Here is a 14,539-nt window from a genome sequence, read left to right as displayed (position 1 = left end):
GAACCAAGCTCCCTTCAACAAGAGAAGGTGTAATTCATCTGTATGGCGACTAATATACTGGAATCATGTAATCTGCTATGAAAACATGATCTTAAGACAAAAAGAAAAGCACAATAGAATTAGATCCTTTGTGCACAACATTAATCTTTGTTCAAGGCCTGAGGAGGCATTAGCGGTTAAAATAAATATTTTAACATTCTTTTTTATGAGTGGAGAATAACATAACAACTTTAACATAACAATAATGCTTTGTGGCGGAGGAGAGGGTAGGAATTTAGTTTTAAAGTTTGAAATATAAACTACCCTTCATGTTCCCTTCAGGGCTCATGTCTCCTTCACTCATCACTTGTGGGCCAACCAAGTAGAGGCTGAAACGTGCCCAAGTTCTTTGTTGCTTCTTTGGAGGCTCTGTCACTGCCCCTGTTCTCAGCTACTGGTGCAGCGGTGCTTGACGTGGACACAGCCGGTGCCACCGATGGCTGATACACAGGCACTGAGCATCTAGGATCCTTGATTCTTTTTGAATTTGATTCTTTCTCTTCAGCATCTATCCCACATGGTGGGATGAGAGTCATAAAACGATGTCAAATGACATTCAAAGATGCTCGAATAAGAAATAAATGGAATAAGCACATCTTCCTGCCACTCGGCAGTCCCTAATCCTCAAGCACATGCAGAAGCTTCTGCCACCAAATGCTTATCTGTAGCCTTGCAGGATGCTAGGGGCTGGACTCAGCCTTCTTGCCTGGTATAGCCCGTTCTCTTCCTCCCACGTGCCTGCCAGTGTGATGGCATGCAAAGGGGAGGCTGGCGCCAATGGTATTTTTTGTGACTACAGCTAATTATTTTCGTAAAAGCACTCATAAATCCCTTATTTTGCTAGAAAGTAGGAAAGTGCTCAAAGAATGATAGGGACAGATCAAAAAGACATAAGAGCCGTCCTGAAGGCGTTTCAACTGTTAATTACACAAGGTAAAATAATAACTTTATGATGGAGAAATCTGGTGGACTCCACCAAGTGATCAAAATTAACATCACCAATAATGAGACAAACTGACAACCCCCTGATGGGATGCACTGAGGGGGGCACAGCATCACTTCTGTAACATTTCTGTCACCAGTGTGTGACCTGAGTCTAACCACAAGGAAACATCAGCCAACCGCAAACTGAGGAACACGCTGTAAAATAACTGGCCTGTAATCTTCAAAATTGAGAAGATCAACAAAAACAAAGACTGAGGACATGTTCCCAACTCAAATAGACTAAAGAGATGTAACCACCAAATGCAATGTGTGTTCCAGGATTGGATCCTGGACTGGAAAACAACTGGCAGGAAAGTACATTTTGGGGACATCAGACTAATTTGAAAAATGGGCTGTGGGTTAGGTGATTGTACTGTGTCAAAATTAAATAAGCTTATTTTGAAAATTGCACAATGGCAAGGTGAGAGAATGCCTTTGTTTTCAAGAAATACACATTGAAGTATTAAGAGGTGAAGGTGCCCTATGTCTTCACAAGTCTCTCAAATAGTTACCAAAATAATTTGTCATATGGATATGTATATGTCTGCACTTGTGTGTTGTGATGTGAGCATGCATATAAAAAAAAGAGAGAAAGAGAGGAGAGAGAGAGAATGAGAAAATGAGAATTCTAGAGCAATAAAGCAAATAAGGCAAAATAAACAATTGATGAATCAATGACTCTGAGTAAAAGTACTTGGGGGAGGACTTTTGTACTATTCTTATAACTTCTAAATTTGAAATCCTTTCAAAATTAAAAGCTGCAAAATAACTCATAAGTTTAAACATGCTATCAACTAGCAATTTGGGAAACTCAATATGCCACCCTTGCTTTCTCCCTGATCTTGCCGGCTGTTCTCTTTATCTTCTGCTTGGTGATCACAGCCAGGGGCAGACCCTTTCCCTCTCACTATGAGTTCCTCCTGTAGCCATCCTAGACTCCCTTGCATACATAAATCCAAAGCAGGCATCCTTGGCACTTCTTGCCACACTCAGTCCTTAGCAAGGCAGGAGAAGGTTCTTGTGCCAGGGGATGGCAAGTGTCACACGGTCACACCCTCCAGGCAGATATGACAGAGAGGGGAGGGGAGTACCCTTCTGTGGTCTGTGGGCCCCTGAGGGGTGTTAGGTCTGACTTGCCTGGTGAGGGAAGGTGCAGCTAAAATGACAGGAGGCTGCAACAGTAGCCGCAACAGCCATACCGCCTTCCCAGAGAGAGGAGCAGAGGGCTTTTATTTACAGTGTTAGTCTGGTGCTGACTAGGCAGGGGTGTGTGAGCATTCACCAGGCAAGGTCACACATGGACACGTGGTCCACCAATCCTTGCTGATGCGATCTCTAAAAACAGTGATACTCCAACATAGCCTTTGTGCCTTAATTCAAATGACAATTTTCCACAAATTATATTATCTTATTTAAAATTCAGCATCTTTAGAGATTAACTAAATTTAGGGGTTAACAAGGTGGCCAAAGAGAAAACACATGGTATAATGCAGTATTGGCTTGGCCTCAAGCTTTTCAATAAAAGATTTTCGAATTCGTTGATTTTTATTGGGCGGACACAAGATTTCAAGACCAGATTACTGTCAGCAGGTCAACAGCTGACATTGGATGTCCCTGTTAAGCCAGAGGTGAGCATCAACTGTAATCAGTTGGTATGTGTGGGGGCAGATTTTTAGTCAGTGTCCAGAAGTGTGAGAGAAGTTTTTGGATTTCAAGAGGGTTATTCATTGTTCTGGAAAAATAGCTAGTATTATGCAGTTAATAACTTAGTTGTGGTAGTTTCTGTTCAGTGAACCCTCAGCATGTAGCAGGCACTATGTCATCTCATTTAACCCTCACTGGCTCCCTCATGATAGGACCATGTGGTAGAGAAGGATCTGAACCGCTGGAATTCTGTCCACTTACTTACTTGAGGGAGTAAATATGTTATTCAGAAATATGCTATTCGGTTCAGTGCATGGAGTGAGGCTGATGGAAAGGTCATTCTCTGCTTAGTCTCATTTTCTGTTGCAGAATCAGATCCCATTTAACTGACAGAAGGCCATTTATTTTACTTTGGCTAGAGCGATGTATGAAAACACATAAACAAGCATTTCCTTTCTTCTCCCTTGATGCACAAACATTCCCCTGAAAAGCCCTCAACTAAATCAGCCATTTCCAGACACACATTTCTACATACAAATGCACTATTAAAAATCTTGATGGATAGACGCTGTAGCAGAAATTCAAAATTGAAAATTTAAAGATGAAATAACTCAACTGGAAGAGACAAATAGAAACCAAGCCAACATTTTGACAGATGAAAAAATTACGTCCCAAGGCCTATGAAGGGGAAGTAGTATTTAAATATCTGAGAGCAATGGCTGCCTCTGCTAAGCTGTTGCTTTGTGTTTTGGAACCTGCAGGAGAGTCTTGTTCTGAATTGCAGATGAAGCAAGACAGATACCATTGACCTTGAGCTAGAAGCATCAAACGAGTCTGCATTGGTCCAATGATCCATGTTAGTTACATGCCTGGATTTCCAAAACATAAGGCAAACCTTCAGGCAACAATATCTGTAACTTTGGGTCTAGTGTCTGCATAGGACAGTGCCACGTTCCTCGGATTAGATCAATACAGAGGAGTCAAGATAACACACTTCCTCAACTGATCCAATCATTTAACTTGATTATTCTGTCAAATTCCAAAATTGTTAGGAAAAATAAAATTCACCTGGGTTCATCCCTTGATTTGGCTCCTTACTGAGATTATATTAATATTTATCATCACTGTGTTCTCTTGACTCTACTGAGAAGATAATCCATCGGTTTATGGTTACATGGTATGAGGAATTGAACATTTTCAGGTTTATTGCCAAACTGTGACTGAGTCTTTGAACTGTTGAGGTAACCCTTTTTCACAATTGTTGAATCAAAAATGCTCTTCAGTTCAGTGCTTGTGGTTCCACTTAAAGGATGATTCAAACTCTTCATTTATTTCCCTCTATTTGCAATGCATTAGTTTCTTCTTATAGTTGAAGAAAGTCCCTGCAGCAGCTGATCTTCAATAGAGGCAACAGGGAACAAAGATTCAGTGCCACCCACAAATAAGTCTGGGGCAGACTGTTTGGTCTTAGGACATATTTCAGACATGTGACCTACATAAAGAAATCCAGTGTCAATATTTGTCTTCAAGCTCTTTATTCACTGCATGGAAAACACTGAAACCCAAAGGTCAATGAAACTTTAAGGTCCAGTGCTCATATTTTACTATAGTCATTGTTGAATGTTGGTAAATAACTCTGTTTTCATCTGTGTTCATCAAAGGGATCTTTCATGCTTGTGATGATAATTTGGCTCCATCAGGGAAAGCTCTCCTAAACGCTGCATAGGGCAGGAAATGGTAACTTAATTTATCTTTTGTGAGTCTCATAATTCCCTGTTATTATTAGGGGAGTTAGCTCTAATAATCTGTAGAGTGTAGGACATATCCAAAACTTTGGAGCTCTAGGCTGGTTTAGATTAGGAACTTCTTTTCTTTGTGTTCTTAGAGAGCCTGCTGGAGAACAGCAGATTTTTCTCTGTCTGTCATTGTCAACACAAGTAGAAAACCTGTCAGAGATTAAGCCAGTCAGTCTCACCTTGAGGAAGAGTTCTTTTGGAATGTTTAATTTTCTGGGTGTGAAAGACGAAGGGGATTGCCGTGTTCTCAAGCAGTCCCAAAGCACTACTGTGTGCCCCAGAACAGCCCTGAGGGATCATCCTCAAAAGCACTGGCAAAAAGAGAGGGAGCTGGAAACTGAAGAGTGGGGGCAAGGGAATGAGAAAACCCTGCAGCACCAGGGAGCCAAGTGGCTTCAGCTTGATGTATCCTGCATCTTATTTTCTTTGATTTTTCCAGAAAAAGCTGGCAGTGAGAATAGAAGAACTACAAACAACGTAGCCTGCCCTTGCCAAGATATAAATTCAGAAGAAACGTTCAAAAGGAGCATGTATATGGTATCAAATTATCTGCAAAGATGAGAAAAGTAATGATTTACATTCCCCATCCACAGCTGTGTGACTCACCAAAGTAGAAATGAGGTAGTAGGAGATTGATGTTACCCCAAGAAGAGGGGGAGAAGGTAGGGCTCAGGAACAGCCAAACCAGTTAGACAAGGTAAAATGTGACTAAAACATTTGTGGCACAATGGGGTAGCTAAATGTTTAGAGTTCCCTTGCATTCTCTGTAATCATCAAAGAAAAAGGTACGACACTGTTCACCATACTTTATTAGGACAATGGGTATTTAAGAAGTACCTAGTAAGTGCAGAGTATCATGTGAGGATAAGTAGATGATAATAATCAAATGAGGGGGAGAAGCTATTTTTTGCATAGCAGTTTATTGAGAATTAACTCTCACGCCAGCCCATCTTAATATGCCTGAACTGTTATCACAAATACTACACAATGGGTTGGCTTAAACAATGGGAATTTATTGGCTTAACAACATTTTGAGGCTAGCAGAAGTCCAAAGTCAAGATATCAGCAAGCCTTGCTCTCTGCTTAAAGACTGTAGCACTCTGGTGTTGGCTGCCAGCAAACTTTGGGGTTCCTTGGCTTTCCTGCCACCTGACAATGTCCTCTCCTTTCTGCTTCTGCAACTTCTGGGTCCCTTTTATAAGTCTTCCAGTAACCTGGATAAAGAGCCACCCTCATTCTGTTGGGCCACACCTTAACAAAAAATAACATCTTCAGAAGGTCCTATTTATAATGGCTTCACCCCCTCAGGGATGCGGATTAATTGGCCTATTTCTATTTTGTTTTATATGTTTGTTAACTTGTTTAATGCCTGTAATATGACTCACTGAGTACACTACAAGCTCCAGGAGGGTAATGAGTGGACACGTTTTATTCACCAACACCCACCCAATGCTTATCACGTGGCCACCGTAGGAACTCGATAACTATATATTTTTAATAGATAATGAATGAATACAAGGAGAAAATAGATCTCTGAAATTCAGAAATCGGCTTCAATAAATCATTGATTCTCCCCTTTTTCTCCAAAATCATAGGCAATTTTTAAAATTAGTTGGTGAGTCAGTTTGAATCTGTGGTGGACCCCAGAAAAGTCACTGGGTGGGAGCATTTTGATTGTTTCCATGGAGGTGTCTCCAGCCATTGAAGGTGGAGTTGCTTACTAGAATCCTTTAAAAGAGGAAACATTTTGGAGAGAGTCCTTTTGGTAGAGCCACGCGAAAGCCAGCAGATGCAGCCATGTTCGCCATGTGCCCTTCCAGCTGAGAGAGAAACCCTGAACTTCATCAGCCTTCTTGAACCAAAGTATCTTTCCCCGGATGCCTTAAATTGGACCTTTCTATAGACTTTTTTTAATTGGGACATTTTCTTGGCCTTAGAACTATAAACTAGCAACTTTTTAAATTCATCTTTTTTAAAAACCCCTCTATTTCTGGTATGCTGCATTCCGGCAGCTAGTAAACTAGAACAGTTGGCTCTGACGAGAGACAAAAAAGCCTCCATTTGGTAGCAGAAACAGAATACTGACTTACATTATTCCCCTGAGTTCTTCTGACTTGCACAAATGCTACCTTTGGACTCTGATTATGAACAGACAAAAATTTTGGGAGGAAGCCACTCACCTGCCTTGTTTGCTTCAGAAAAGAGAAGAGTTCGGGGCATATGCGATTGCAGGAATTTGCTTTTGTGTATTATTTTTCCTCCTCACTGACCTGTTTGAATCAATTCAAATCAGCCAATAATTCCAGAGTGAGCTTTTAGCCAGGACCATGAGGAAAAGCAAAGATACGAGCTGCCCACTGTCCTCTCAGTTTGCTATACAGATGGGAAAGCAAGACATGTGCAGCTGATACAGAGAAAACTAAAAGGCAGTGTGAGATTTAATGCCAAGTTCTCAGGTCAGACTTTTGGTGTGGAAGAAATCTGGAGAAGAAACAGATCAGTGAGGACCAGAAGCTCTCTTCATTGTTGGCTTGGCACAAAACGAGGTCTTTTTCATTCTACTATTTGCAGTAAACATGTAAAGCCCTGAACGATTTTGGGGTACTTAGCTTTATGAAAATTGTTCCAGGTTACTTTTCCCTCTGAATCAGTTAGCTTTCTTTGTTCTCTTTTGATTAAGGTAAATAATTAAATAAATGTAAAAACTATTATCATCAACAAAAAGTACCAGTTGTCACAATTATAAAAAGAGAGAATGTGGCAAATTTCATGATTGAATCAGTGGAAGTTCCATGAAAATTTCCAAACCTGAAGGTACCTCTGACTTACCTTGCCTAATTTAGCATACTCAGAGTTTATAGTCAGTATAGATTTAAGAAAAAAAACAACAACACAAAAAAACAATTGATTTTCCTTTTCACAGTAACAAATTGTCATAATTTTTAATTCACTTAATTCTTTAGGCTTGCAAAATGAGGTCACCTAGACCCTAAAACAAGTTATTTCTTTTCATCATTTTTTTCTTCTCTATAGCTACAAAATCTTTATCTTCCTGTTTGCATTTTGTTTTGTTTTGTTTTGTTTTAACTGACTTAAAAAAGCGTTGATAAATATTGAACAGGGAGAGGAAATGTTGTGCAAATGGGAAATAAAGAAGCTTTGTGAATAAACGTTCTTCAGCCCCTTGATTTGAGTTCTAAGATGTTTTAAGAATGTGTTCTAAGCCCTTCAAGTGCCATGAAATTAATATGTCATTTATGAGGCAGTTATAAGACACTTCAGTGATAGTTTTCCACAGAAGGTAATCTCCCAGGATGTTAGCTTCCACCAAAGACTAATCCTTTTCCTAGACATGTGGCTTAAAACACTTCTTCGTTGGCTGAATCCTCCAGATTCTACTTTTTCTTTTCATTTTCCTTTTTTAAAAAAGTTTCTACTACTGTTCTTTTCATTTTGAAATTTGTGTTTAGTTCATCTTTATCTTCTGATTTTAACTTTATTTCTCTTTAACGGGTATCACTCCTTTGAGAGTTTTCTTCTCTTTATTCTATTCTTTTTATCCTTCTCATCCACTGTCTCCTTTCCTTCTCCTCAACCCCATTCTTGCTTTTCAGGCTCCCATATGTGAATCCTTTTTCTTCCCTCCAAGGTAAGTAGCCATTTCAGAACCATTTTCCTCTTTCATGCTTGGTATTGAAGAATGAATCATGTACCTCATGAAAGACATGCTTCAGTCTTAACCTGTGTTCCTGTAGTTGTGAACCCATTGTAAGTAGGACTTTTGAAAATATTATTATTGGTTAAGGTGTGCCCAAATTCAAGAAAGGTGGGCTTTAGTCCAATCAGACATGGAAGTGAAAGCCAGAAACCAGAAGAAGCCAGAGAATGAGGCAGATTGTCACGTGACAGAGGTAGAGAGGCCCGAGGACCCCAAGGATTGTCACCAAACCACCAGCAGAACACAATCGACTCCAGAAAAAATAAAGGCCTTGATCTGGGGTTTCTAGCCTCCAAAACCTTGAGAAAGATTTTTGTCATTTAAGCCAACTAGTTTTGTGGTATTTGTCAAAGCATCCCTGGCAAACTAAGACACTTGGTTTCCTTTTTTTTCCAAGTTGATTTTCTCTCCATAACTTCTAATATTGACTTTTTCTTGTTGGAACACCTTGACTTCTCACCCAGAATTATCTCCTTCCTCAACAGAAGTATAAGCTGTTGCTTCTTGCCTCTGCCATGTCCTCCTAAATTTCCTGCCACAAAGCAAACCTTCTTCATGTGGATCCACCTTTCCAGAGGGACATCAGAAATGAGAACATTTCCTTCCTGACCAAAAACTAATCCTCCTCTCTAGAGAAGGCAAAGCCATTACCCGCTTGTAAAACCAAACCAAAGATTCAACAACTATAAAACTGCAAATTGTATCTTAATGGTAAAATTAGAAAACTAATCACTACCATGGGGATTTTTAACCCCAAGGGACCTTAGATACACCTATTTAATCTAGGCATTTTGAAAACTTTTTTTAAGGTCAAAATGTCTTTTTTTCAAAGAAAATCTTACAGAATGATCTGATATGAACTCAGATTGAAGTGGAACTGCCTTGGTTGACTCCACCTTACCTTTTCTTCATCCTGCACTCCAAGCCCCTGAGGTCCTGAGGACCTCAGTCCAACTCTCAATTTACAGGTGAGAAAACTTAGTGTCAAGTTACAGAACTAAAGCAGAGGCCCCAGAGCACCTATTTCCAAATAGGCAGAAACGTAGTATACACACTAACTGTAGGTAACCAGTGGGTTGCAAAGTTTGGCTAGCAATGCAGAGCTAGAGAGGTTAAAGTTGAGTCTAAATTAAGAAGCATTTAGTTAATAAGAAATGAGTTTTGCATTCTTAGTTTTCAGAAAAAATCCTGGGCTAACTCTAAGACTCATATGTATTTAAAAACTGTCCAGAAAAGTTTGGACTGATGGTTCTTTTTCCTCTTAATAAATTCTCCATAATGAAGAAAGGCTTCTGAACAATCTGTCTACCATACTTGTAAGGAAGTAATTCTAACATCTGAATATTTAAAGTCATTACTAAGAAAATTTAGGAGGGTTTAGAGAGGGGGAGCCCATTGAATCTGATCCTACTTCTTTTTTTTGACAAACAAGTCAGCTTTGAAAAGTAATGAGAGACCTTACAGTCAGTGTCTGGGGATGGGAGGAGAAAGGGTAACCCCTGCACTTGTCTTAGTTTCATGGGGATGGCCCCTCTCCCTGGGCTGCTGGTTTTTAAGAAATCTGTTGATAAAATCTTCACTTCCACCCCTACCTGAGTTGCTAAACATTCCATTCATTCATTGATTCCAACAATGTTTATTGACTACCTATTGTGCAATGTCCTGTACTAGACTGGAAATATAACAAGGACCCAAAGAGACCTGGTCTGTGCCAAACCTTGTTTACAGAATGAATACTTTTATTGGGGGGCGGGTGCATGGTCCGGGAATCAAACCCAGTTCTCCCGCATGTAAGGTGAGCATTCTACCACTGAACCACCTGTGCACCCTAGAGAATGAATGCATTTACTGAGAAGTCACAGTTCACTGATGACAGTTAGTGAGGGGTAAAACACAAAGTACTGAATCATGGGTAACGATGGTACTTGTACTTGCCTCTCTACTGCTCTGTCAGAGAGCAGAGGAAATGACGTTCTCTGGTGAAGTTCATGTGGCCAAGCAGTGGGTAAGCGAAGACGATGCTTGGAGGTAGAAGTCTGGCTTCCACTCAGCCAGGAGGATTCTGAAGCATCTCCTGGAACCAGTCGAGGCCTATAAGCCCCTGGCCTATAGACCTGAGCATCCAGGGAGAATGACCTGTAATTATTTCAGATATCACTATTATCCCAACATGCTGACTAGTGATAACCTATTATTTGACTGCTTTACATAAAAGGTTGTGGCAAAAAAGTGCATTTCCATCCCTTTCATAGAAAATTGAATGGTTTTCCTGAACAGAAGTGTCTGTAGGGAGAGAATCAGTCACTAATGCTTAACGACAGCCTGTGTGAAATAATGTAGTTGTTTTTACAGAGCTCTGAACTAAGTAAGCTTTGGAAACTGGAAGGACATTTAATACGCTCTTTGGGAGAGGAGATTCTGCGGTGCTAAGAGGAGGATATCACAAGTTCCTCAACAAAGGAAAATTACGTGCATACACCTGGGAGTAAGAGTGGAAATCTCTTACTGAGGCCATCAAACCATATTTTAAGGCAAACTGTTTATCTTAAGACAACTGTCCGTTCTGATGGGGGCTCTTTAGCTAACATCTCTCGGTGGGTTGGAGCTGTGACTGAGGATGCTCTCTCCAGCTCCATGTATAATTGAACAGCATTTCTTCTTTTGTGCTGCAAGCTGATGTGTTCACAGGAGCCCAAAGGTCATGCAGAATCTGTAATCCAAATAGTACCAAGAACAAGGGCTGAAGGGACCCCCAGATGTTTAGAAAGTAGCGTTAATCCCCAATAGGTTTGATTGTTGGAGATAATTCTGGTGATTAGCTCCCGGATAAATTATGCACTAAACATGCAATAGATGTGTTCCTGGGGGAAAAAAGTATCTCAACTCAAAACAAAACAAGATGGAATTTCTATGGTTGAGGCTGGTGGGGACTGGGATGGCAGGGAACTGGTGCTGGAGGTTGCATCATGTTTTTAAACTTACTAGGGAAGTTTGCTCTTCCAAGGAATTTATTTTATCTATGCAGAGTCAATGAATAAATACCCATATTTTAACGTGTCTTTTATGTTAAGTTCTCATCACCACATACCTTAGATGAGGGATAAACATATAATAGCTACATTCTTGTAAATGGGCTCAGGGAGATTAAAAACATTTACTTTGGCATGCTTGAAACTGACTTAGATGTACTTTTTTAAAATGTGTAAATGAATTTTATTTTTAATTTTCATAAAAATTAATCATTTTAACACTTTATTTATTTGGGGAAAGTTGAATTTTCCCCCTTTCTCACCATTCCTCCAAAGAGACTTTGCAAATACTTCGCAATGTTCAAATCATTCTGAGATTTATTGGGACATCACTCTGGACAAACCTACGAGATCTCATGCCCTACTTAAGGTTCCATGTACTTATGGTGTTCAATTAAACTGTCCACATATGTTATATTAGGAAATGCACTAGTCAAAATATAAATTTTGTACCAAATAAATATTTTTTGCTTCAGTCTCACACATAAGTTAAAGTTTAAAATATGAATGACCATCTATTTTCAACATCCTGCAGTACTGACATTCCTTTGTTCTTCCTCACAGCAAAAACATTTTTAAATTTGTACATTTATTTACTATCATTATACACTCTAGGCATTCCTAGATAATGCCATCTCAGTATTTATCATCATCTTTCCTTCTGATCTCAATTTAATACTTTAGATTGCTAATAAAACTTAGTTGACATCTAGTTAAACTTATACAACATTAATGTTTTTGTTTTCTTGAAAATACTCAATTATGACTCCATTGTTCTTTTAGAAAATAGATTAAAAAGTACATTGCATATAATGAGGTCCGTGAAGAATATTCTCTATCACATCCATGTATTTTTCTGACACCTGAAACATTGAATTGTATTGTCAATTTAACCTATCTCTTGGAGGAAAAAACGAAAATGTACCATTAAAAATACTGGCCATCTATGATAACCAATTTAGCTATGTTTCCACAAACAAAACCTACTTTTCACAGTGAGGAAGTAGAAAATAATATTTCATCAAAAGGATCTATCCTGAAATTATTTATCTCCTTAGTCAAAAGATAAGAGATTCAGTATGAGCTATCAACATGTGATTTTTTTTTTAATCAATTAACTCTGGCTCAGAAGACAGCAAGTATGATTAACGTAAAATCCATCAACCTATAAGAATCCCACGTCACATTTTCCTCTATTTTATAACAAAAGAAAATGGGTTTAATATTTGATAGGATTAGTGTGACACTATTCTGAACGACAGCATGGTCATCAAAACAGCTGGAGAAGTATCTGCAGAACCCTTTTAAAAACAAAATGCCTTCCATGCCCCAAAGGTGAGATTAGGCAGTTGTCAGTACACATGAGGTAAAGAATTAAAACATTTTGTGTCCTCATTCATCTCACACCACTCAGATTAAATGGGTTTTGCACATCACTTCATATCCACCTTAGCATTGTAATATAAATGATAAAGCAACCTTGGTTTTTAAGTAAAAACCATAAACATCATTTTTGAAACGACAGACTCTCTTCATGTTAGAGAATGATCTAAAAGCAAATTCCTGTATCTAAGCAATATATATTATCTTCAATGAGTATAATCTGAAGCTCTTAAGTTATTTATTTTAAACTCAGTTAAGAAACAATTAGGTCACTGCAGTCATATTTCCTCATCAGAGTCATCTGCTTCACCTTTAAGCTGCAATTCCCCTAAATCCTTATCTACGGTTGTAATATTTTTCCTCTTGCACTTCTTGGGGGCTGCTTCATTAGCACAGATTTTTCTCATTTTAATATTTGGCAATTTCTTTTCTTTTTTTTTTTGGGTGCACGGTCCGGGAATTGAACCCGGGTCTCCCACATGAGAGGTGGACAATCTAACCACTGAACTACCTGTTGGCAATTTCTTCACGTCAACATCCTGAATCCTAAAAGTCTTCAGATTACTTACATTTACAATGTCTGGGATTTCAAAACCATATCCCCCATACTGCTGCAGTTCACAAGCCATCTCTGCTTGCTGATTATCTCCTGGGGATGGTGCTTCCGTCCCTGCATTTTTTTGTTTATAAGAAAACAAACAATACACTTAGAACCACCAAAAATGGATATCTCAGTTGGCTTAACCATAGGAATATTTAAATAAATTATTCATGTAATCATCGTAAAGCCTATGCTTGTGCAGTAAGTTTCACAAATCAATATAAAATTAAGGCAACAAGGAAAAATGCCTACAGATTCAGAAAGCAAATTTCTTAAATTCTAAGTATTCAAAACTAACGTAGATACCATTAGATCAGCTGTCAAAACTGTGAAAGTTCTCAAAGTGGAAAGTTCTTACAAATATCTGCACTGCCATAGTAATGATCTGTGTTACCAAATACCGTCCTTATTTCAGGAAAATCTGAAGATACAAATATTTTTACCATTAACGTTATGGAAGTCAACCACCTAAAAGAGATATCTTAGTTAGCTTATCCACAGTTCCCTGCCTGACTTTGAGGCTGTTATGCAACTCAGTCTGCTCCAGTTCATTGCTGAATCGATTTAAATACCTTTCAATTCATTTGCAAGCATCTTTCTTTGAATATTTTACTTTTGGGGATCAAGCTGATTGTGAAACTACCGGTAATTTTTCACCAATAATGCTGAGATGCAAGGTCTTTTCTTCTTTAATTTTTACTTTTTTTCTTGTTTGTGGGCCTTTCTTATAATCTGAGCTGCTTTTCTGCTGTATGGATGAATGACTAATTTTTTCCCCATTCTGTACCATTTCCTTTTTTTTTTCGGTGCATGGCCCAGGAATCAAACCTGGGTCTCCCACGTGCAAGGCAAGCATTCTACTACTGAACCACCCATGCACCCTCTGTACCTTTTGATGCTTTAGGCACGGTGACTCACCACCTGTGTGGCCTCCATGCTCCAGATGGGGGCAATGGCACTGACTGCAGGGGGTACTTCTCCGGGAGACTCAGGTCCAAATACACGTGGGGCCCTACCGGAAAAGGAAGTTAGATGTGTTTCTAAGAGTAGGACAAAAAAGAAAACCAGCCAACAGGAACTCATGCTCTGGAGAATCTGAGAGAAGGCAGGCACATGGCCTCCTGTGAAGTGAGACACCCTAGTGGAATTGTGCAATTCATTAGAATTGCAGAAAATGCCAACAATAACTGCAAGGGCGTTCTCTTCAACCTAGAGGAGGAGATGTGCTGGTTTGAAAGAATGTATGTCCCCTAGAAAAGTCATGTTTTAATCAAAATCTCATTTCATAAAGATAGAATAATCCCTATTCAATACTATGTGTTTGAAACTGTAATCAGATCATCTC

At 39.1% G+C, this 14,539-nt stretch overlaps 1 pseudogene; it reads right to left on the bottom strand.

The window, feature by feature from the left end:
• Positions 1-12,871: 12,871 nt before the first annotated feature.
• LOC143665978 (translation machinery-associated protein 16 pseudogene) lies at positions 12,872-13,974 on the bottom strand (annotated as a pseudogene).
• Positions 13,975-14,539: the final 565 nt, after the last annotated feature.

Source organism: Tamandua tetradactyla, chromosome 22 (assembly GCF_023851605.1).
Source record: "Tamandua tetradactyla isolate mTamTet1 chromosome 22, mTamTet1.pri, whole genome shotgun sequence".
In the NCBI taxonomy this organism is placed as follows: Eukaryota; Metazoa; Chordata; class Mammalia; order Pilosa; family Myrmecophagidae; genus Tamandua; species Tamandua tetradactyla.
This window is presented reverse-complemented; position numbering and strand designations above follow the sequence as displayed.